The sequence below is a fragment of the Hemitrygon akajei genome, chromosome 10 (genome assembly GCF_048418815.1).
Source record: "Hemitrygon akajei chromosome 10, sHemAka1.3, whole genome shotgun sequence".
Lineage (NCBI taxonomy): Eukaryota > Metazoa > Chordata > Chondrichthyes > Myliobatiformes > Dasyatidae > Hemitrygon > Hemitrygon akajei.
In genome coordinates, this window is record NC_133133.1 from 145,045,273 (window position 1) to 145,069,903 (window position 24,631).

The window sequence follows — 24,631 nt, forward strand, 5'->3', positions numbered from 1 at the left end:
AAGATCTCCCGCTCCCACTATATCTCCCCTCTCATCAGCACTACCACTCCTGCCCACCTATCCCCATACGACCCGCACAGGGTTACTAAGAACAGAGACATTGGAGGAGTCTTGTACGAGGCCATGGACTTGGCTGACTCTGGTCACTAACGGGGCCTGACGCTGATGCTTTGTTTCCCTGATACAAAAATTCCCTTCTTTCCGTGGCATAGCCTCCTCATCATTCAACCCGATGGGGCATGCCAGGGGGCTGCGGCCTTCAGCCAGTGCTCCCTCGGCGATGCCTCCATTCCTCTGGGAAGGTTGGAAGCAGCCCAGTATTTAAGATTGGTACAGGGCATGCATGCTGGCTCTCCAGGAGAGGAGAGGGAGGAGAGGCCTAGTTGCCCGTTCACCCTGACTTGGGATTCAGCCTCCTGGCCATTCCTCTCACACCCAAGTGGGACCTCTCCCACTAGATAGTGAGAGCCAATGAATAGTTGCCATGACAAGGCCAGTCTGGTGTTGGAACTCTAGCAGGATGCAAGTGTGTGGTCACGGGGTGGGGTTGGCGAGGGGCCATGATGAAGGTGATGGTGTATGGAGGCTGAGACTGCTCCATCCTCATCACCAAGGCCTGGGAGCCGATGAGAACCATTATCCTCACCACCAGGACATAGGACTCCAGCAGCACCAGAATGCAATCCAAAACCATGACTTGGAGACAGCCGCTGACAAAATGGCCACCCGGCAACAGCCTAAAGGGAGTGTCGAGCTGTGTTGCAGAATGATCCCAAGTCAGGAATCCTTGTATTTGCACAGTTCGTTCTCCTTTTCTTTTTGCACATTGGTTGTTGTCCATCCTGTTGAGTGTGGTCTTGCATTGATTCTATAAAGATGGGCTGAATGGTAGGTCCGATCCTGAGAGAGGAGAGAGAGGTTAGAATGGCTAAACAAAAAGAAATTATGCCAGAATTCTCACATGTGAATGATGCTCACAGTGTGGTTCGGACCCAAGAGATACAGGCGACAGGATCTGTGCACAGTGCTCCAAATGTGGTTTTGATCTGGGGACACAAAGTTGGGAACCATGCACGGTGCTCCCATGGTGGACTTGAACCAGGTATAGAGGCAGGAACTGTGTATGGCACTCACAGTGTTGGTGTGACCAAAGGATAGATATGAAAACTATGCGTGATACTCTCGGTGTTGGTCTGATCCAGCCCATTCCAGACTTAACCCACATTAGACAATCCCACTGCCACTCAATACCTGTAACTGATTCTCCATAGGTGCGTGCGTTTCTTTGGTTTTCCATGTTGGTAGGTGTTTCCTGGTGCTCGTCCTGCGGAACTGTAGATGGGCAATCTGTTGTACAGCAGCATTGGGAACCCTGTGCGAAGAGATCACAAGGATTCTGAATCATTACACTGACTGGGGACTGACCAGTGTGATCTGACCTAGTGATACAGGGATTGGAACCCTGTACAGTGCTCTTAGAAGCAGAGATCTGGCATTGGGCAACAAACTGACATTACCTCAAGCCTCACAAGTGGAGATGAAAAAAAGAATATAAATGCAGAAGCAGCTGATGGTTTAGCAAAGCAGGTTGGTTTTACTGAGTTCCTGCCCTCTGGTTACAGGATGGCACAGCAGAATGTCCTGTTTAGGGACTGTTCAATCTTTCCCAGAGTCTTTTTGGGGCTGTCAAACAGGAACAGGCCACAACATTGTATGGAACTAATTAAACTATAGTAACTAATCTCCTCTACCTACTATGTCTATGTTCCTCCATTCTCTGCACAGTCATATGCCTTTCTAAGAGTTTTCTAAACCACCTTTACCATATCTGTCTCCACTACCACCCCTAACAGTGCATTCCAGGAACCCAGTGTTCTACGTGTAGGTGAAGTGCAATACACATCTCCTGGGAGCTTACCCCTCGAACTTTAAATGCATGATATCTAGTGTAGAGAATTCCACCCTAGGGGAGAAAGATTCTGGACATCTACTATATACTTCTCAATCTTATAAACTTCTATTAAGTCTCCCCTCAGCCTTCATCACTCCAGTGAAAACAACCCAAGTTGGCCAACTTAACCTTGAGGATAATACCCTCTTATCCAGAGAGGATCCGGGTGAATCTCATTTGCACCCTCTCCAAAGCCTCTGCATTCTACCTAGAATGGAGTGACCAGAACTGAATGCAATGCTCCAGTTATGCCTTAGGCAGAATTCTATACAGCCGCACTCCAACTTATTGACTGCTGAACAGAACTCAGATAACCTTGCACTAAAGGCAGACTTGTTTAGAGTAGGTGCAAATCAATCACAGTGTGTTCATGGTTCATATGCAGAATGGAGTTAATTTTCTAGGCAGGTGATGCTTACCACTCAGTCACGGGTATAGAGGGAGTAGAGTAGTGAGCTAAGCACGTATCCTCGAGGACGCTGGTGTTGATTGGAAGCCAGGAGATGTTATTTTGGATCCACACTGACTGTGGTCTCCTGATGAGGAAGTCAAGGATCCAGCTGAAGAGGGAGGTACAGAGCCAGGTTTTGGAGCTTGTTGATCAATACTGCAGGTATGATGGTATCAAACTCTGAGCTGTAATCAATAAACAGCAGTCCGACGTAGGTATTGCTGTTGTCCAGATGGTCCAAGGCTGAGTGGATAGCCAGATGATAGACTTGGGGACTGTTTTGTTGAGCACCTTCACTCTGTCTGCCACAAAAGCTGGGATTACCAAGTGGTCAAGGAGACGTGCTGGAGTGTAATAGATCTGCTGGTTGAGTGGTGCTGCAACAACAACCTTGCACTCAAAGTCAGGAAGACCAAGTAATTGACTGTGGACAACAGGAAGGAGAAGTCAAGGAAACACGCTGGTCCTCATCAAGGGATCAGAAGTGAAAAGGGTGAGCAGTTTCAAGTTCCTGAATGTCAACATCTCTAAACTTGTAACATATTCTTGCAATTACAAAGAAGGCACTACAGAAGCTATATTTCATTAGGAGTTTCAGCGGATGTAGTATGTCACCAAAGACCTTAGCAAATTTGTACAGATGTACTGTGAATAGCATTCCAACTGGTTACATCACCATTTGGTATGGAGGGACCACCTCACGGGCTCTGAAAAAGCTGCAGAGGATTGCAAACTCATGCAGCTCCATCATGGGTCCTAGCCTCCCCAACATTGATGAAGGCAATGCCTCAAAGAATCAGCATCGATCATTAAGGACGCCCATCACCCAAGACATGCCCTCTTCTCATTGTTACATGTGGAAGGAGGTACAGAAAGCACAGTCATCATTTTAGGAAACGCTTCTTCCCCCCGCCATTAAATTTCTGTATGGACAAACAACCATTAACTCTACCTCACTATATTTTATCCCACTCTTTTTGCAATATATACAAACATAAATATATATGATTGTCTAAAGCATTGTATAAAGGCAGCCCATTATTTGCACTGTGTGTCTGCACTGATTTTGGTCTTGTACAGTAAATCAAAAGAACACAGCATGTGAATTTCTCCTTCAATAACCATTGGGAACTACTAGTTTTATACTACAGTAGAGGTATTAGTAGCGTTCTAATTTATTCTGCAATTGTAAATTATAGTGGTGCATGGTGCACGTTTTCAAAAGAAAATAAACTGCAGATGTTGAAATTTCGAATAAAATCAAAGCATGCGGCAAGCACTTAGCTGGTTAGCTAGCATCTGGGAAAAAGAAGCAGATGTAAGGTTTCAGATTCTGATGAAAGGACATCGACTGGCATTATTAATAACTGTTTTTTTTTCTTCACAGTCACTGCCTAGCCTATTGAGTGTTTCCAGTTGTCTGTTTTCATTATGCAGTTTGTTCTTTTCCCACATCTTTCATAGATTGAACAGATAATCTTACAGTTAGCATCTTCAAAATGAAAAGTGGGGGGAGGAGGGGGAGTGAGGGAAGGCAGAATCAAGACCTGACAATAACGACAACAGAACGGGGGTGTGCTTCCAATTTGGAGCCATGTGCAATCCATTTGCCATGAATGACTGAGATTCTTCCTCAAAATTTTAGGATTGCACTAGGGACGGCAGCGAGGATCATGTTATCAGACTGGAGAACTGAGGAAAACTGGTTAGGGAGGGATTTATTTTTTCAGAACCTTGTTTGCAGAAGTAGATGAAATTTAGGCAGAAAAAGAGAAGGCGCCAGATAAATAGGATACAAAAAAACTATTTAATTTTCAAGAGAGGTCAATAACATTGATAGAGGTAACTGGTAGAATGGAGCAAAGATGATTTTTTTTCCCTGTACAGAAGCACTATGATAATTAATTTGAAAGTGGCAAATATAGAAGCCTTTGTTGCAGAACAATTACATGGATATAAACTTAGGGCTATAATATTTTAGGCTCTGGGCAAACAGCTGCAAGGTGAGATGAGGCTAAATTGGTCTTGTTGGTGGCAAGAAATGGTGAACAGGATATTTTTCTGTGCGTCGAAACTCAAGAATCACAAAAACGAGATCTATATTCAGTCAGACGAATGGAGGACATCCTATCACACTTGCAATATTCCTTGTTGCCTGGGGAAAAGTATTGTGGAATCAGGATATATTATTCAAAATCACATACTAGGCAGATTAATAGTTTGGCACAGACTAGTTGGACTGAAGGGCCTATTTCTGTGCTGTAGAGCTCTACAAATTCTAATTTTCTGTTGTCATTAACAATTTGGCCAAAATGTAAACAGAAGAGCAGATACTAAATAAAAACACACAATGCTGGCAGAACTCAGCAGGCCAGACAGCACCTATGGGAGGAGGTAGTGACGACGTTTCGGGTCAAAACCCTTCATCAGGACTGAAGTAACATGGGATGGTCGAGGAGGGGGATAAGAAGTGGGGGGAGGGGTGAAGTAGAGAGCTGGGAAGTTATAGGCTGGAGGGAAATGGGCTAGGGGGAAGGTGGAGAATTATGGGAAATAAAAGAGGAAAAGAGGTAGGGCTGGGGGAAAAGAGAGAGAAAGAGAACCAGACTAAAATAATAGATAGGGATGGGGTAGGGGGGGTGCAGGGGTATCAACGGAGGTCTGTGAGTTGAATGTTCATATGTGTACTAAATGTTGCTACTACAGCAAGTCACTGCCCAGGTAACAATATGTGGTGATCCACATAGAGCAAATTAACAATTCACTGTGCATAATTACTGTATGCCTACTCTATGATACAAGCTCCTCTCTCTAATAAGAGCTTTGACCACCAGCCAATCTGGACATTGGAATTTTTGAGAGGGGGGATCTTCTTCTGACTGACAATAAAAGGTAGTAATGGGTCGCTACAGCAAAAAAAAAGCTTTGACCACCGACCAATTGGCATTTGGGATTGATTAGCAAGAGCAAATTAAAGGAAGGCAGGTGCAAGCACAGCGGTCATCGTAGTGGACACAGTCAGAGTGGTGATCTTGAGGCTTTAGCTCTTCAAGGCCTCAACGAAGAAAGGCTTCAGTCAGAGAAAGCAGAGCACAGAAAAGCTCATGAACCATGGCCGAAAGAAGATTATAGCTGGGAGCTTAATGTCCAAGGAAACGCATTGTGTCGAAAGGACAGATGGAGGCAGAGGGGGCAGCGGTGGTAAAAAATGAAATCAAACCATTAGAAAGAGGTGAAATAGAGTCGGAAGGTGTTGAATCATTGTGGATCAAGCTAAGGAACTGCAAGGGTAAAAAGACCCCGATGGGAGTTATATACAGACCCCCAAACAGTAGTAAGGATGTGAACTACAAACTATCACAGGAGTTAGAAAATAAATGCCAAAGGGGCAATGTTATAATAGTCATGGGGGACTTCAATATGCAGGTAAATTGGGAAAAACAGGTTGGTGATGGATTTTAGGAGGAGGAATTTGTAGAGTGCCTACAAAATGGCTTTTTAGAGCTCGTGCTTGAGCCAATGAGAGGATCAGCTATTCTGGGTTGGGTGTTGTGCAATGAACCGGAATTGATTAGAGAGCTTAGGGTAAAAGAGCCATTAGGAACAAGTGATTATAATATGATCAAATTCACCCTGAAATTTGGGAAGTTAAAGTCAGCTGTATCAGTATTAAAGTGGAATAAAGGGAATTACAGAGGCATTGGAGAGGAATTAGCCAGAATTGATTATAAAAGAACACTGGCAGGGATGACGGCAAAGCAGCAATGGCTGAAATTTCTGTAAGCAATTCAGGAGGCACAGGATATATACATCCCAAAGAGGAAGTATTCTAAAGGAAAGATGACAAAACCGTGCCTTACAAGAGAAGTCAAAGCCAACATAAAAGCCAAAGAGAGGACATATAATAGAGCAAAAAATAGTGGGAAGTTATAGGATAGGGAGGCTTTTAAAACCCAACTGAAAAAAGCCATTAAGAAGGTAAAGATGGAATATGAAAGTAAGCTAGACAATAATATTAGAAAGGATACCAAAAGTTTCTTCAAATACATAGTGTAAAAGAGTGGCCAGAATGGACAGCAGACTGCTTTGATAAGGTGCCACACAAGGCTGCTTAACAAGCTATGAGCCCATTGTATTACAGGAAAGATTCTAGCATGGATAAAGCAGTGGCTGACTGGCAAGAGGCAAAGAGTGGGGGGAAAAAAGAGCCTTTTCTGGCTGGCTGCCAGTGACTAGTGGTGCTCCACAGGGTCTACTTTGGGACTGATTCTTTTTGCGTTATATGTCAATGATTTGGATGATGGAATTGATGGTTTTGTTGCAAAGTTTGCAGACAATATGAAGATAGGTGGAGGGACAGATTGTTTTGAGGAAGTAGAGAGGCTACAGAAGGACTTAAAACATTAGAAAAATGGGCAAAGAAATGGCAGATGGAATACAGTCTTGGGAAGTGTATGGTCATGCATTTTTTTAGAAGAAATGAAAGAGTTGACTATTTGTTAAATGGAGAGAAAATACAAAAAAAAACTGAGGTGCAAAGGGACTTGGGAGTCCTTATGCAGGATTCTCTAAAGGTTACTTTGCAGGTTTAGTCTGTGGTGAGGAAGGCAAATGCAATGTTGGCATTTATTTCAAAAGGACTAGCATATAAAAGCAAGGACATAATGTTGAGGCTTTATAAAGCACTGGTGAGGCCTCCCTTGGAGTACTGTGAGAAGGCTTGTGCCCCTTATTTTCGAAAGGATGTGCTGAAACTGGAGAAGGTTCAAAGGAGGTTTATGAAAATGATTCCGGGATAGAATGACTTGTAACATGAAGAGTGTTTGATGGCTCTGGGTCTGTATTTACTAGAATCCAGAAGAATGAGGGATGACCTCATTGATACCTACCGAATGGTGAAAGGCCTTGATAGAGTGGATGTGAAGAGGATCTTTCCAATGGTGGGAGAGTCTTGAACCAGAGGACACAGCCTCAGGACAGAGTGGCATCCTTTTAGAATGGAGATGCGGAGGAATTTCTTCAGTCAGAGAGTGGTGAATCTGTGGAAATCTAATAAATATTTATATTTAAGTCAGAGGATAAATTCTTGACTGGTCAGGGCATGAAGCAATACGATAAGAAGGCAGGAGATTGGGACTGAGAGGAAAATTGGATCAGCCGTGATGAAATGGCAGAGCAGACTTCATGAGCCAAATGGCCCAATTCTTATAAAGAATCTTATAAAGGTTTAGGGGTGGAAATTCTGCCTTGAACAAACCAATCATTTAATTAGTTTCTGATGGTACGTCACTCAACATGGGCCAGCATTCTACATAGGCCAGTTCTACAGCTGTCCATTAATGGATCACCAAAGCAATTAGAACCGATCTAACCTGGCACCAAAAGGCAGTCAAGGACTGGACTGGAATTGTTGCTAGTGGTCCCAAACTGTCGTATTGAAGGAATGGAATTGATTGGTTAATAAAATTAAGCTGAATAATAGGAAATTTTAAGGCATAGTGAACGTGTATTAAAGCTCTTTGGAGCCTGTGCCACTCAGGTGAATCCCCTGTCATTATTCATTTTAATTTAATGCTCCTCCACTGCAGAGGATCTCAGATACCACCACAACAGGAAACAATGTTTCTGAGGTCACCTTCAGTAGCCTGAAAGGCAATCACAACAGAAATATTTACCATTACCTCAGCAGCTGCAGCAAGGACAGAGAACTCCTGTGCGTGAAGCTTCTGCTGTTCTCAACAATGGTTGCCCTCTGTCCCCAGTACAAAGGAACAATAGAGCATATGATATATTGGCAATACAAGGAATATTATCTAAATCAAATTTAAATTCTATAATAATTTCAGGTATACAATCACAAAGAAGTCAGCTTAATACTACCTTCTCTATGCAACTTGAGATCTGCGATGCCTACGTGAGAACAAATCAAATTTGTAAAATCAAGAAAGTGTTCTGTTTTCATAAAATCATATTCACAGTGTAACTGAAATCCACTCAAGAGTGCAAAGTATCGGACACTTACCACCAAAGGGCACATCTTGCATACCATCTTGTTGCAGATCCACAGCTTTAAAATAGTAAGGATAGTAAGGAATAAAAAAACGGAAAATAAAAAGTAAAGAGCTTACAGTGCCTATAGAAAGTATTCAACCCCTTGGAATATTTCATGTGTTATTGTTTTACAATATTAAATCCACTATGATTCAATTCGGCTTTTTATGACACCGATCAATAGAAAAAGACTCTTTCGTATCAAAGTCAAAACAGATCTCTAAAAAGTGATCTAAATTAATTACAAATATAACACAAAAAATAATTGATTGCTTAGTTACTCACCTCCTTTAAGTCAGTATTTAGTACATGTACCTTTGGCAATAATTACAGCCTTGAGTCTGTGTGGATAGGTCTCTATCAGCTTTGCACATCTGGACACTGCAATTTTTCCCCATTCTACTTTACAAAACTGCTCAAGCTCTGTCAGATTGCATGGGGATCGTGAATGAACAGCACTTCTCACTCATGTCCAGCCAGAACTTCTCAACTGAATTGAGGTCTGGACTCCGACTTGGCCATTCTAGGACATTAACTTTGTTGCTTTCAACCCATTCCTGTGCAGCTTTGGCTTTATGTTTGGGGTCGTTGTCTTGCTGGAAAAGAAATCTTCTTCCAAGTCGCAGTTCTCTTGCAGACTGCATCAGGTTTCCCTCCAGGATTTCCTGTTATTTTGTGGCATTCATTTTACCCTCTACCTTCACAAGCCTTCCAGGGCCTGCTGCAGTGAAGCATCCCCACAGCCTGATGCAGCCACCACCATGCTTTACAATAGGAATGGTGTGTTTTTGATGGTGTGTGGTGTTTGGCTTATGCCAAACTTGTCGTTTAGTCTGATGGCCAAAAATGTTGGTTTCATCAGACCATAGAATCTTCTTCTAGCTGACTTCAGAGTCTCCCACATTCCTTCTGTCAAACTCTAGCCGAGATTTCATGTGAGTTTTCTCCCCCCCAACAGTGGCTTTCTCTTTGCCACTCTCCCATAAAGCTGCGACTGGTGAACCAACCGAGCAACAGTTGTTGTATGTACAGTCTCTCCCATCTCAACCACTGAAGCTTGTAACTCCTCTAGAGTTGTCATAGGTCTCTTGGTGGCCTCCCTCACTAGTCCTTTTCATGGTCTGCTCTAGTCAGATTTACAGCTGTGCCATATTCTTTCCATTTTTTGATGACTGACTTAACTGTACTCCAAGGGATATTCAGTGACATTGACATTTTCTTGTATCCATCTCCTGACTTGTGCTTTTTAATAGCCTTTTCACAGAGTTTCCTGGAGTTTTCTTTGGTCTTCATGGTGTAAATTTTTGCCAGGATGCTGTCTCACCAGCAGTTGGACCTTCCAGATAAGGTGTATTTTTTCTACAACCAGTTGAAATACCTTGACTGCACACAGGTCTCCAAAACAAATCTCCATTTAACTAACTATGTGACTTCTAAAACCAATTGGCTGCATAAGTGATGATTTGGTGTTTCATATTAAAGGAGGGTGAATACTCCTGCAATTAATTATTATGCATTTTATATCTGTAATTCATTTAGATCACTTTGTAGAGATTTGCTTTCACTTTGACATGAAAGAGTCTTTTTCTGTTGAGCAGTGTCAAAAAAAAAGCCAAATTCAATCCATAGTAAAACAATAAAACATGAAAACTTCCAAGGGAGGTGAATACTTTTTATAGGCACTGTGTATATAGAAGCCACAAGCTTGTGGTTTTCACACTCTAAGGAGATGAATAGTGGAACTTGCTCTGTACTGCTGCCACAAAGCAACAAATTTCACAACCTTTGTTAGTGATAAACTTGATTTGGATTTTGAAAAGACATCAATTAAACAAAAACACTGAATAGCAAGTAAAGAAATCAGAGTTTAACTTGGACAGCATCATAACTTGGAAATAATACCCAATGTTACACAGCATATCCTTCAACTACCTTGAAAATTTTGATAATAGCATATTTAAATGTATATTATAGGATTTATACTTTAGCCACTGAACATGATAGACATTTTAAGTTTAAACATGTTATCTAATGTATTAGTTGGCAAAATTTATTTGGGCAGTTGACAACTTACGAAAAAAGTTAGTTTAGTTTACCTACCCCAAGCAACTTCCAGAAAGAGCCAATTACTAATGGTAAATAGAAATGTTAATATATGAATATGTATAAATGTATGACTGGCCATGAAAGTTAAAATCTTCTAATTTGCTGTATAAATGCAAATCTGTCCAGATGACATCAAAAATTGGAACAGATAAAGAAGCATATTGAAATCCAAAACATTTGCTTACCAAACAAGGCAGGAAGAGGTCTATATGGTTTTGAAGAGATAAACTAGAATTGATAAAGGCAGTGTAATAGACACAATAGCTGGACCAGAAGGACAGAGCATATGGTGCTTTGGTAAGCTGGATCCAAAATTGGTTTGATGATAGGAAGCATGTGATGGTTGACGAGTGATCTTCTGACTACAAGTCGATAACCAATCATATACTACGGGGATCTGTGTTGGGACAATGGTTGTTTTATAAATGCCTTGGTTGGTAGATTGATCAGTAAGTTTGCTGGCAACACTAAAATTAGTGGAGTGATAAATACTGAAGGTTAAGAAACGATTCATCAAGGTTCACAAACTTTCTAGCACCGCTGTATATCTGGGGGGGAAAGTTTTTGCATCCTCTTTTATATTATTAGCTAGCTTGCCTTTATATTTTATCCTTTCTTTCTTTATAGCATTTTTAGTTGCCTTCTATTGTTTTTTTAAAGCTTCCCCTTTCTCTACCTTTCCACTAATTATTGCTATATTATATGCCTTCTCTTTAGCTTTTATGCTGTCTTTGACTTCCCTTGTCAACCATGGTTGCCTCATACAAGTTTTAGGATACTACTTCATCTTTGGGACGTATTTTTTCTGTACCTTCCATAGTTCAAAGTATATTTATTATCAAAGTGTATACTATATATAACCTGCAGGTTCATCTCCTTGTAGGTAGCCACAAAACTAAGAAACACAATTGAACCCATTTTTTAAAAAAGCAGCACTCTGGCAGAAAGCTATGGACCAGGTGCTGCAGGAATGTCCAAGCATTCATTGTTACCTAGTCTTCCTTATTGGTTACAATACTATCGCTCAGTTACCTGGATGACTCATTTTTACTGGTAAAAATTACAAGAACAAAATAGAAGGCTATGGGTAACCTTGGGTAATTTCTAAAGTAAGGACGTTTTCGGCACAGCATTGTGGGCCAAAGGGCATGTATTGTGCTGTAGGTTTTCTATGTTTCTATGATACAGAGGGATATCGGGTGAACAGTGATAGCAGATGAAATGTAATCCAGATAAATGTAAGGTAATGCTTTTTGTACATCAAATGCTGTACAGAACATGGTCAATAAATGGCAGAGACCTCCGGAGTTGATGTACAAAGGACCCCTAGGGTCATGGTTCCTCATACTTTTGAGAGGTTGGTGATGAAACATATCAACTCCTGCCAGAGAAGCAACTTGCATCCACTCCAATTTCGCTTATCAGCACATCTGGTTCTCATCTAATGCCATTTCCTTGACACCTCACTCAACTCCGGAACATGTGGACAACAAAGATGTACACATCAGGATGTTTTTATTGACTGCAGCTCGGCATTCAATACTATAATCCCCTCAAAACTAATAAGTAAGCTTCAGGACCTTGACCACAATATCTCCTTGTGCAATTGGTTCCTTGATTTCCTCACTTACAGACCTGAGTCAGTTTGGATTGGCAAAATCTCCATCGGCATAGGTGCACCACAAGGCTGTGTGCTCAGTTCCCTGCTCTGCTTGCTTTATACTTGTGACCGTGAGGTAATAAGTTTACTGCCAACACCACTGTTATTGGTTGAATCAAGAGTGGTGTCGAATCAGCATATGGAAGGGAGCTTGAAAATCTGGCTGAGTGGTGCCACAACAACAACCTCTCACTCAATTTCAGCAAGACCAAGGAGCTGATTATTGACTTCAGAAGGAAAGCAGAGGTCCATGAGCCAGTCCTGATTGGGAGGGATCAAAGTTCAGCAACTTTAAATTTCTTGGTGTTATCTTTTCAGAGGACCTGTCCTGGGCTCAGCATGCAAGTGCAATAGGAAGAAAGCACAGCCACGCCTCTGCTTCCTTAGAAGTTTGCAAAGATTCAGCATGACACCTAAAACTTTGACAAACTTCTACAGATGCATGATAGTATACTGACTGGTTGCATCACCACCACCCTCGGACGGAATATCCTACAAAAAGTAGTGGATACATTCCAGTCCATCACAGGCAAGACCCTTCCCACCACTGAGTACATCTACACAGATGCTGCTTTCCTGCAGTAGCACTCCATCAGCCAGAACCCCCACCACCCAGCCCATACTGCTGCCATCAGGAGTGTCAGGACCCACACCGTCAGGGTGAAGAACATTTATTACCCTCTCAACCATCAGGGTCTTGAGTCAGAGGGGTAACTATACTCACCCCATCACTGCACTGTTCCCACAACCTATGGTCTCACTTTCAAGGACTTGGCATCTCATGCTCTCAATATTTATTGCTTGTTTATTTATTATTATTTCTTCTTTCATATTTGCAGTTTGTTGTCCTTTGCACGTTGGCTGCTTGTCCTCTTGTTGTGTGCAGTCTTTCATTGATTCTATTGTCTTTCTTGGATTTACTGGTATGTCCACAAGAAAACAAAGCTCAAGGTTGCATATGGTGACATATGCATTTTAAATAAATTTACTTTGAAATTTGACCTTCGAAATGTGCAAAAATTACAACCATTTTATAAATACAAAAATCAGCTATTTCACCAATATGGAATGGAGGCAACTTTATGAACAACAAGATTCTAGCCACATAATACATCCTTTTAAGTTTAATAGATTCCTGGAACTATTTCCTATTCACCGTAATAACCATCTACAAAAGTAACAGTGATGTTGCTATTTTATCAAAGGAAAGTTATACACCCACCCCCAACAATGGTTAACATTTAATCCCATATGAACAACCTCAGGCAGTACTATCAGGAGCTAAAATTGCAATCATGTCATATAAACTAAATCAAATTGATAAAAATACATGATTAATATCATAAATAACATTAAAGATACACAGGAAAAAAGCAGGTCAATTTTAAAATATTGACCAAAATAGCTAAGAAATCAATAGGTGCTCCCATAAGAGCAGCTAAATCTCCATGTAGAAACTAACAAAATATATTGGCTCAGAAAATAGCCACTATACAAGAGAATTAAGATTTTAGAGTGTTTCGTAAGGAGAAAGCTGCCTACCAAATATCTGGCAATACTTGAACGGCTTCAAAAACTATCTGTTGAACTGATTTAAATCTGAGGCAGGATCATATACAGTAAGCATATCAATCATTTGTATATATCCTTCTTAAAAAGAAATAAAATCTTCCAGGCTCTCTTAAGTTAAACTGTACTTGGAGATTTTATCCTCTGTGGCTTCAATAATGCATGGATACATCTACTCAAGTGAAAAAGGCAGCACCAAGTATTGAGATGATATGCTCATCTGTTTGATGTAAACGAGTATCAATACTAGAGGTTTACGTAAACGTTATATTTTAGTATAATATGGTCGAGATCACAGAAATTAGTTTTAATTATACATTAGACACCAAAAAGTACCGGTAGTCTAAATTTATGCTCACCAAAAGTATTCAAATTTTTTTTTTTAATAGGAAAAAAAGACAAAAAAAGGCTTATGTATTGTGTCTACTTTTATTTACATGCATCATTCTATTTGCAAGTAAACTTGGAGCAAACTGCAGCAGATGACGCAAAATTGTCATTTATCTAGACAAGTGAAAAAGGTATTGGATATCCAAGGACACAGGAATATGCCATCTGGACAGTCAAGGTTGCACACATTTTAATATCATGGATGATCTCTACTCATCTTAACACTTTTTCTATGTCAACTCTCCATAACCCTCAATTCCCTGATCTTTCAAAAATTTACTGCCTCAACCTCAACTCAATCTAGTCTCAAAAATCTAGCCTCCTATCTATTCTATTAAATAACATATAATTACTATTGGGACCAATTATTGGTTTTGCAGTCTGCTAATCCAAACATCAAAAGGTTTTACTTTGAAATGATACTGGCTTCCATTGGTATGTTGGTATTAAAGTAATTAGTTGAAAAATGGAAGTAAAACCAAATATTTTAAGTGACTTCAGCAGAAGAAATATCATGTTCATATCCTTTCCAGCTATATTTATCATGGTAATATGTTGAAATAATCTGCCAAAATCTGCATATTTCTTAATTGCTGAGTCCAAGCCAAACCTTTAGTTTTGGCCTCATCAGAATTAGCACTATTCTTAATAACTTTACGATTAAATAATTTTCATTTTTAAAACTTTTTAGTTTAAAACTGCCTAGAATTTCCCTAATGCATAGCCCCCTCTATTTTTCTAAGCTCCATGTACCTAAGAGACTCTTAAAAGACCCTATTGTATCCGCCACTACCACCGTCACTGGCAGTGCATTCCACACACCCACCATTCTGTGTGAAAAACTTACCCGACATCCTCTCTGCACCTAATTCCAAGCACCTTAAACTATGCCCCCTTGTGTAAGCCATTTCAGCCCTGGGAAAAAAGCCTCTGGCTATCTACACAATCAATGCCTCTCATCATCTTGTACACCTCTATCAAGTCAGCTCTTATCCTCTGTTGCTCCAAGGAGAAAAGGCCAAGTTCCCTCAACCTATTTTCATAAGGCACACTCTCCATTCCAGGCAACATCCTTGTAAATCTCCTCTGCACTCTGTCTATAGTATCCACATCCTTCCTGTAGTGAGGTGACCAGAACTGAACACAGTACTCCAAGTGGGGTCTGACCAAAATCTTACATAACTGTAGCATTACTTTGCTGCTCTTGAACTCAATCTCACAGTTGATGAATGCCAACACACCATACGCCTTCTTAACAACCTGCTCAACAGCTTTGAGTGTCCTATGGACACGGAAACCAAGATCCCTCAGATCCTCCACACTGCCATTGAAATTAGTTTTTTGCAGCCGCACAGTACACTAGTAACACAATAAACATAACCTGCATGAACTTAAAGCTCATTATAGACTTCAGGAGAAGAAACCAGAGGTCCATAAGTCAATCCACATCAGAGGATCAGAGGTGGAACAACTTTAAATTCCTAGAAATTATTATTTTGGAGGACCTGTCCTGGGTCCAGCATGTAAGTGAAATAAGTGTAATAACCAAGAAAGCACAACTGTGCCTCTACATCCTTAGGAACTTGCGGAAATTTGGTATGACATCTAAGACTTTGACGAACTTCTACAGATGTGTAGTGGAGAATATGCTGATTAGGTGCATCAGAGCCAAGTATGGAAATGCCATTGCCTTTGAACGGAAAATCCTACAAAAAAGTAGTGACAATTGCCCAGTCCATCACAGATAAAACCCTCCCACCTATTGGAGAAGGAAGTCCGAGAATCAGAACGGTAGTGCTGCGGGAGCCATTTTGATTTTTTCTTCTCATCGGGGTTAAGAGAGGTGGGACTGCGCAGGCGTGTGACGTTGGGCAGTGAAGCGCGGAAGATTTAAAAGGAACACAGCCTTATACAGCGGGCAGCGGAGGGAGCCAGGAGCAGAGTGAAGGCTAAGGGCTTTGGCTCAATGGGCTTAGGTGGAAACGGGCGAGGCAAGATAGGTTTAGTTTTCAATTTTTCCTGTTATTTGAGGAAAGGGGGAATTATGAGTGTGAGGGCAGCTTGTTGCTCTTGGTGTCGGATGTGGGAGGTCCTGGAGTCTCCTAGCCTCCCAGATGTCCACATCTGCACCAGGTGCGCCAAGCTGCAGCTCCTAAGGGACCGTGTTTGGGAACTGGAGCTGCAGCTCGATGACCTTCATCTGGTCAGGGAGAATGAGGAGTTGATAGAGAGGAGTTACAGGCAGGTGGTCACACCAGGGCCACTGGAGGCAGACAAGTGGGTCACAGTTAGGAGAGGGAAGGGGAAGAGTCAGGTACTAGAGAGTAGCCCAGTGGCTGTACCCCTTGACAATAAGTACTCCTGTTAGAGTACTGTTGGGGCGGACAGCCTACCTGGGGGAAGCAAAAGTGGCCATGCTTCCAGCACAGAGTCTGGTCCTATAGCTCAAAAGGGTAGGGAAAGGAAAAGAAAGGCAGTAGTAATAGGGGACTCAATAGTTAGGGGATCAGATAGGTGATTCTGTGAACGCAGTCAGGAGACCCGGATGGTAGTTTGCCTCCCCGGTGCCAGGGTCCGGGATGTTTCTGATCGCGTCCAAGATATCCTGAAGTGGGAGGGTGAGGACCCAGAGGTTGTGGTGCATATAGGTACCAATGACATAGGTAGGAAAAGGGGAGAGGTCCTGTAAGGAGAATACAGGGAGTTAGGAAAGGAGTTGAGAAGAAGGACCGCAAAGGTAGTAACCTTGGGATTACTGCCTGTGCCACATGACAGTGAGAGTAGGAATGGAATGAGGTGGAAGATAAATGCGTGGCTGAGGGATTGGAGCAAGGGGCAGGGATTCAAGTTTCTGGATTATTGGGATCTCTTTTGGGGCAGGTGTGACCTGTACAAAAAGGACGGGTTGCACTTGAATCCTAGGGGGACCAATATCCTGGCGGGGAGATTTGCTAAGGCTACTGGGGAGATTTTAAACTAGAATGGTTGGGGGGGTGGGAATCAAATTGAAGACACTAGGAGAGAGGAGGTTAGTTCACAAATAGAGAAAGCTTGTAGACAGTGTGTGAGGGAGGATAAGCAAGTAATAGAGAAGGGGAGCGCTCAGACCGAAGATGTAGGGGGAAAGGAAGAAAAAGAAGATAGTAAAGTTGTTTGCACCATTAGGGATAAACAGAGAGTAAGAGGTGGAGAATTTCTTAAGTGCATTTATTTTAATGCTAGGAGCATTGTAAGAAAGGTGGATGAGCTTAGAGCATGGATTGATAACTGGACATATGATGTTGTAGCTATTAGTGAAAAATGGTTGCAGGAGGGGTGTGATTGGCATCTAATTATTCCTGGATTTTGTTGCTTCAGGTGTGATAGAATCAGAAAGGCAAGAGGGGGAGGTGTTGCATTGTTTGTCAGAGAAAATATTTCAGCAGTGCTTTGGCAGGGTAGATTAGAGGGTTCGTCTAGGGAGGCTATTTGGGTGGAATTGAGAAATGGGAAAGGTGTAGTAACACTTATAGGGATGTATTATAGACCACCTAATGGGGAGTGAGAATTGGAGGAGCAAATTTGTAAGAAGATAGTAGATATTTGAGGTAAGCACAAGGTTGTGATTGTGGGAGATTTTAATTTTCCACACACAGACTGGGAAGCCCATTCTGTAAAAGGGCTGGATGGTTTGGAGTTTGTAAAAAGTGTGCAGGATAGTTTCTTGCAACAATACATAGAGGTACCAACTAGAGAAGGGGCAGTGTTAGATCTCCTGTTAGGGAATGAGATAGGTTAGGTGACGGAGGTATGTATTGGGGAGCACTTCGGGTCCAGTGATCACAATGCCATTAGTTTCAATATAATTATGGAGAAGGATAGGTCTGGACCCAGGGTTGAGATTTTTGATTGGAGAAAGGCTAACTTTGAGGAGATGTGAAAGGATTTAGAAGGAGTGGATTGGGACAATTTGTTTTATGGGAAGGATGTAATAAAGAAATGGAGGTCATTTAAAGGTGAAATTTTGAGGTACAGAATCTTTATGTTCCTGTTAGGTTGAAAGGAAAGGTTAAAAGTTTGAGAGGGCCATGGTTTTCAAGGGATATTGGAAACTTGGTTCAGAAAAAGAGAGAGATCTACAATAAATACAGGCAGCATGGAGCAAGTGAGGTGCTCGAGGAATATAAAGAATGTAAAAAGAATCTTAAGAAAGAAATTAGAAAAGCTAAAAGAAGATATAAGGTTGCTTTGGTAAGTAAGGTGAAAATAAATCCAAAGGGTTTCTACAGTTATATTAATAGCAAAAGGATAGCGAAGGATAAAATTGGTCCCTTAGAGAATCAGAGTGGACAGCTATGTGTGGAGCCAAAAGAGATGGGGGAGATTTTGAACAATTTCTTTTCTTCGGTATTCACTAAGAAGGATATTGAATTGTATAAGGTAAGGGAAACAAGTAGGGTAGTTATGATGATTAAAGAAGAGGAAGTACTGGCGCTTTTAAAGAATATAAAAGTGGATAAATCTCCGGGTCCTGACAGGATATTCCCTAGGACCTTGAGGGAAGTTAGAGTAGAAATAACAGGGCTCTGACAGAAATATTTCAAGTATCATTAGAAACAGGGATGGTGCCGGAGGATTGGCATATTGCTCATGTGGTTCCATTGTTTAAAAAGGGCTCTAAGAGTAAACCTAGCAATTATCGGCCTGTAAGTTTGACGTCAGTGGTGGGTAAATTAATGGAAAGTATTCTTAGAGATGGTATATATAATTATCTGGATAGACAGGGTCTGATTAGGAACAGTCAACATGGATTTGTGCGTGGAAAGTCATGTCTGACAAATCTTATCTTACTGAAATCTTAATGAATTTTTTGAAGAGGTTACTATGAAAGTTGACGAGGATGTTGTCTATATGGACTTCAGTAAGGCCTTTGACAAGGTTCCACACAGAAGGTTAGTTAGGAAGGTTCAATTAATATTGAAGTAGTAAAATGGATTCAACAGTGGCTGGATGGGAGATGCCAGAGAGTAGTGGTGGATAACTGTTTATCAGATTGGAGGCCAGTGACTAGCGGTGTGCCTCAGGGATCTGTACTGGGTCCAATGTTGTTTGTCATATACATTAATGATCTGGATGATGGGGTGGTAAATTGGATTAGTAAGTATGCAGATGATACTAAGATAGGTGGTGTTGTGGATAATGAAGTAGGTCTTCAAAGCTTGCAGAAAGATTTAGGCCAGTTAGAAGAGTGGCTGAAAGATGGCAGATAGAGTATAATGCTGATAAGTGTGAGGTGCTACATTTTGGTAGGACTAATCAAAATAGGACATACATGGTAAATGGTAGGGCATTGAGGAATGCAGTAGAACAGAATGATCTAGGTATAATGGTGCATAGTTCCCTGAAAGTGGAATCTCATGTGGATAGGGTGGTGAAGAAAGCTTTTGGTATGCTGGCCTTAATAAATCAGAGCATTGAGTATAGGAGTTGGGATGTAATGTTAAAATTGTACAAGGCACTGGTGAGGCCAAATTTGGAGTATTGTGTACAGTTCTTGTCACCAAATTATAGGAAAGATGTCAACAAAATAGAGAGAGTACAGAGGAGATTTACTAGAATGTTACCTGGGTTTCGGCACCTAAGTTACAGAGAAAGGTTAAACAAGTTAGGTCTTTATTCTTTGGAGCGTAGAAGGTTGAGGGGGGACTTGATAGAGGTATTTAAAATTATGAGGGGGATAGATGGAGTTGACGTAGATAGGCTTTTTCCATTGAGAGTAGGGGAGATTCAAACAAGAGGACATGAGTTGAGAGTTAAGGGGCAAAAGTTTAGGGGTAACACAAGGGGTAATTTCTTTACTCAGAGAGTGGTAGCTGTGTGGAACGAGCTTCCAGTAGAAGTGGTAGAGGCAGGTTCGATATTGTAATTTTAAAAAAAATTGGATAGGTATATGGACAGGAAAGGAATGGAGGGTTATGGGCTGAGTGCAGGTCAGTGGGACTAGGAGAGAGTAAGCTTTCGGCACGGACTAGAAGGGCTGAGATGGCCTGTTTCCGTGCTGTAATTGTTATATGTTATTGAGCACATCAGGAAGGTAGTGTTCATCATCAGGGATCCCCACCACACAGTACATACACTCTTCTCATTGCTGCCATTAGGAAGAAGGTACAAGAGCCTCAGGACTTGCACCACCAGGTAGAGGAACAGTTACTATCCCTCAACCATCAGACTTTTGAACCAAAGGGGATAACTACACTCAACTTCACTTGCCCCATCATTGAAAAGTTCCCACAGCCAAGGGGCTCACTTTCAAGGACTCTTCATCTCATGTTCTCGATACTTATTGCTTATTTATGTATTATTATTTTTTCTTTTTCTGCCTTTGCACAGTTTGTTGTCTTCGACAGACTGGTTGAAAGCCCTATTTCGTTGAGTAATCGCACAAGAAAATGAATTTCAAGATTGTATATGGTGACATATATGTACTTTGATAGTGAAATTTGCTTTGACAGATGGCATCAGTAGATTTAGCAGACTCAGGAGACTTCTTCCATTTTGTCCATAAAAAAGCTTATTCTTCTTCTCTTATGTCTTTTTCTTTTCAAAGCGGTTGGAGTTCTGTCAGAATCTGTGATTAATGACATAATTTTTAATTTTTAAAAATGGTTAGTTAGAAATTGAGAAACTGCATCCAATTCTGTCCAACATGATTAAGGAACAATTTCTCCAGCTACAAGAGAGGGTACAGAAAAATTGGTTCCAACAGTGGGATATATCAAATACAAGGTTTCACCAGAAAAGCTGGAATTATTCCCCTTGCAGCAAAGAAATTTGGGAAGGCAGAGGGAATATTCAACATCATAATAGTTTTATGCATAGTAAACAGAAATAAATTGCAACCTTTGAGATGGTCCAAGGAATAAGGCACACGGATGCACAAGATACACAGAGGGGACCAGTATGAGTGGGCTTTATAAAGCAGGGGTTGGATATATTTGATATTGGCTTCTACAGAAAAGCTGAAAGCAGATTTCAAAGTTTACGCTTAACTTTCAGTTAAATTTCCATAAATGCCTGTCTTAACTGAAGGGACCTGCCTGAATATCTCTGCCAGATGTACCCCACTGTTATAAAACTATTGAATGGTTCACTCATACTCCAAGATGGATTCTTAACATCATGAACTACCTCCTTATGAATTTGCACCATATTGTTTACCTGGACTGCACTTTCTCTGTATCTGTTGCATTTTATTCTGCATTTTGTTATTGTTTTACCTTGTACTACTTTAATGCACTGTTGGAATGATTATGTAAGACATTTTTCACTGTACCTCAATACTTATAAGTGAACCAACTTAACAGATCCGCTATCCCTCTTGCCTTATTGGCTCTGCTTAAGCCCCGGGTTGGAATGGACAGAAGTAGTTTTGTAAAATCATTCTCTAACAGACAAGGTGTTGGTCAGTAGTGCGTGAGTGGCTTCACCGGTAAAAGAATGACAATGCCGCGCAAAGAAGTGGCACCAATATAGACATCCACCATGAGACTGAGTGGCTCTGCAACTACAACAATGTCAGAACAGTATTTTGCAAGAACAGAGGAGTCGAAGGTCATGGGTTAGAATGGGGATGAATGGCAAAGCTCGTGACTCACAACAAATGATCTTAGGAAACAAAAACTGCATGAGGGGATGAAGGAAGCAGTGTGAAGGAAAGTTAAATATAAATTGTGTGAATAAAACTGCACAACCTTTACATCCACTTACACCCTGCCTGGCTACATTTACATTCAACTAAGCAATTTTCTTAGTTGAATAAATTTATAATAGATCTTAAGGGAAGTGTCAGTAAGTGATACATTAGCTAATCTGGGGACCAAAAAAGGGACCAGCTAGTGGATCTCATAAACAAGCTGATTTCAAAGGTTGTTAACACAATGGGGAGAAACTAGAGAGATACAAATCTTGTGTTTCAGAGGCATCACTGGTTTCATAGGCTTGCAGGAATGAGAAAACGTTAGAGACAGCAAAACAAAACATCACAAACCTTACTGATGTTTGATCTTAAAATAGTAACAAATAGATCTATAATCCATACAGCATAGTTAATACCCTTCATTAAATAACCATTGCAACATCCTCAAATCTAATGAGAGAAATGAAAAGGTAAAAAAGAATCTGCTTTTGAAATATTCTAGGTAAAAGCCCAAAGATCAATATTAATTTCACAATTCTGAAAATTTCTCTCATTTAACTAATTAATGGGTGAAACTATCTGCCATATAAATGCATAAAATGCTGGTGGAACACAGCAGGTCAGGCAGCATCTATAAGAAGCACTGTCGACGTTTCGACAGAGACAGAGAGAGAGAGAAAGAGACAGAGAGATTTAACCAGACCCTTGTCCTGACGAAGGGTCTCAGCCCGAAACGTCGACAGTGCTTCTCCCTATAGATGCTGCCTGACCTGCTGTGATCCACCAGCATTTTGTGTGTGTTGTTTGAATTTCCAGCATCTGCAGATTTCCTTGTGTTTGCCATATAAATGAATGTTTCTAAAAAGCGCTATTTGCAGTGGTGGGGAAATCTGAGTAATACCCATATAAAAGCGTCTTCTGTTTTTCTTATACTCTTTACTTTACTGTCACCAAACAATTGATACTAGAGCGTACAATCATCACAGTGATATTTGATTCTGCGCTTCGCGCTCCCTGGAGTACAAATCGAAGTAAATATAATAAAAATTTAAATTATAAATCATAATTAGAAAATAGAAGAGGGAAAGTAAGGTAGTGCAAGTCAGGTCCGGATATTTGGAAGGTACGGCCCAGAACCAGATCAGGATCCGTTCAGCAGTCTTATCACAGTTGGAAAGAAGCTGTTCCCAAATCTGGCCGTACGAATCTTCAAGCTCCTGAACCTTCTCCCGGAGGGAAGAGGGAAAAAAGTGTGTTGGCTGGGTGGGTCGTGTCCTTGATTATCCTGGCAGCACTGCTCCGACAGCATGCCGTGTAACGTGAGTCCGAGGATGGAAGATTGGTTTGTGTGATGTGCTGGGCTATGCACTCAAGATAGAAATGAAATACAAATTCTTATCTTCAGAGTTCCTCAGTAATCTTTGAATGTCATTCCAATTACTTCCGTCTCCCAACTCTCCCATGTGACATTATGGTATATAATCAGAAGGGTGGGTTGGGAAGAAAAAACATCAATTAATTCACCAACAGGCAAAACTTCAAATTCCTCTGTGTGCCATTTATAACAAACATGGGAACATCAAATAATGCAAATGAGTAATTTTCACAAATCCCCTTCATGCCTGATGTTGGAAGACATTTATTATCATTCTTCATGCTAAAAAATTATAATAAAAATAGATTTCTATCAAGTAATAAGCCAGATACTTGAATACCATCCTAGTATCAGAGAACCGTTTTGAAAACCTAGATACCAAACTGCCAGTTATTATTTTATTGTAGTCAAATAACATATTCATTTCAATCAATGCACTACTACATATTGCAGTCACTTCTGCTGTTATCTACTTTGCCAATTGTCGTTTTTGAGAATGCAGTGGAAAAAATCAAAACACATCAAAAATTAATCAATACTTAAACTTACTTCAAATTACAGCCATGTTAAAAATTACTTCAAAATCAAGTCACAAATATAATATCCCACATGGCAACAGAACCAGGACCATTACAGATGCTCAGTCTTTAAAAATTAAAATAAAAACAAAAGCAGTAAATAGATAAGGACAGTATTTGGAAGACAAGGAACAGGGATAATGCTTAAAGCTAATGACTGCTTCAAGACATTGAGCTGAAATGCTGACTAACCTGAGTATTCGCAGTTTTATTTCAGATCTCCAACATCTGCAGCCTTTTATTTTCCTAAAAGGATGCAAATAGAAAGGCAACACTAATTCTTCAAAACCTTCAGAATAAAATGGTCAAAAGATGCGTCATGATACAGTCAAAAGGTACAAATTGCCCTAGTCAATTTGCAGATCATCAGCCGTTGAAAAAAGCAATAAAACCCTGCAAGGGTCAAAGTTCATACCAAATGAAAGGACTAAGCACTTTACATTTAAACGGACAGTTTTGATCAGCACTGTACTTTACACATTCCACAGCATATTCGCGCAATCAGCAGTTACTAAAACCACACCCGAGTTTCAGGAAATTTAACCAGGGCATTTGTCAAAATAAATACTTCTCACCTACATTTGTTCCCGCACTATCCCCCAGCGAATTCTCACCGCGAACTCGCTGGGTGGACGTGAAGGAAACAACTGTGAAAACCCTGCCCTCGACAAGAAAAGCCAGGAAGGAGTGAGCTTTGCTTTGCTTTGCTTTGCTTTGCAGTATAACCGGAGAGCGCAGACTGAACACTGGGTGCCGGGGGCGGCCTCGGGCGCTGGCTGTGACTCCCGCCCGCCGCACGGATCCAGTCAATGCGCCCACGGAACT

At 40.9% G+C, this 24,631-nt stretch overlaps 1 long non-coding RNA gene across 2 annotated transcripts; it reads right to left on the reverse strand.

The window, feature by feature from the left end:
* On the reverse strand, positions 1-24,631 carry LOC140734119 (uncharacterized). Of its 2 annotated transcripts, none has more exons than XR_012100483.1 (5): positions 24,386-24,631; positions 23,999-24,052; positions 7,292-7,451; positions 1,252-1,372; positions 1-900 (listed from the first exon to the last, which is right to left on the reverse strand). It is a non-coding gene; the product is annotated as an uncharacterized lncRNA (long non-coding RNA). The 2 variants fall into 2 exon arrangements; XR_012100482.1 differs by having other exon boundaries at positions 24,382-24,631.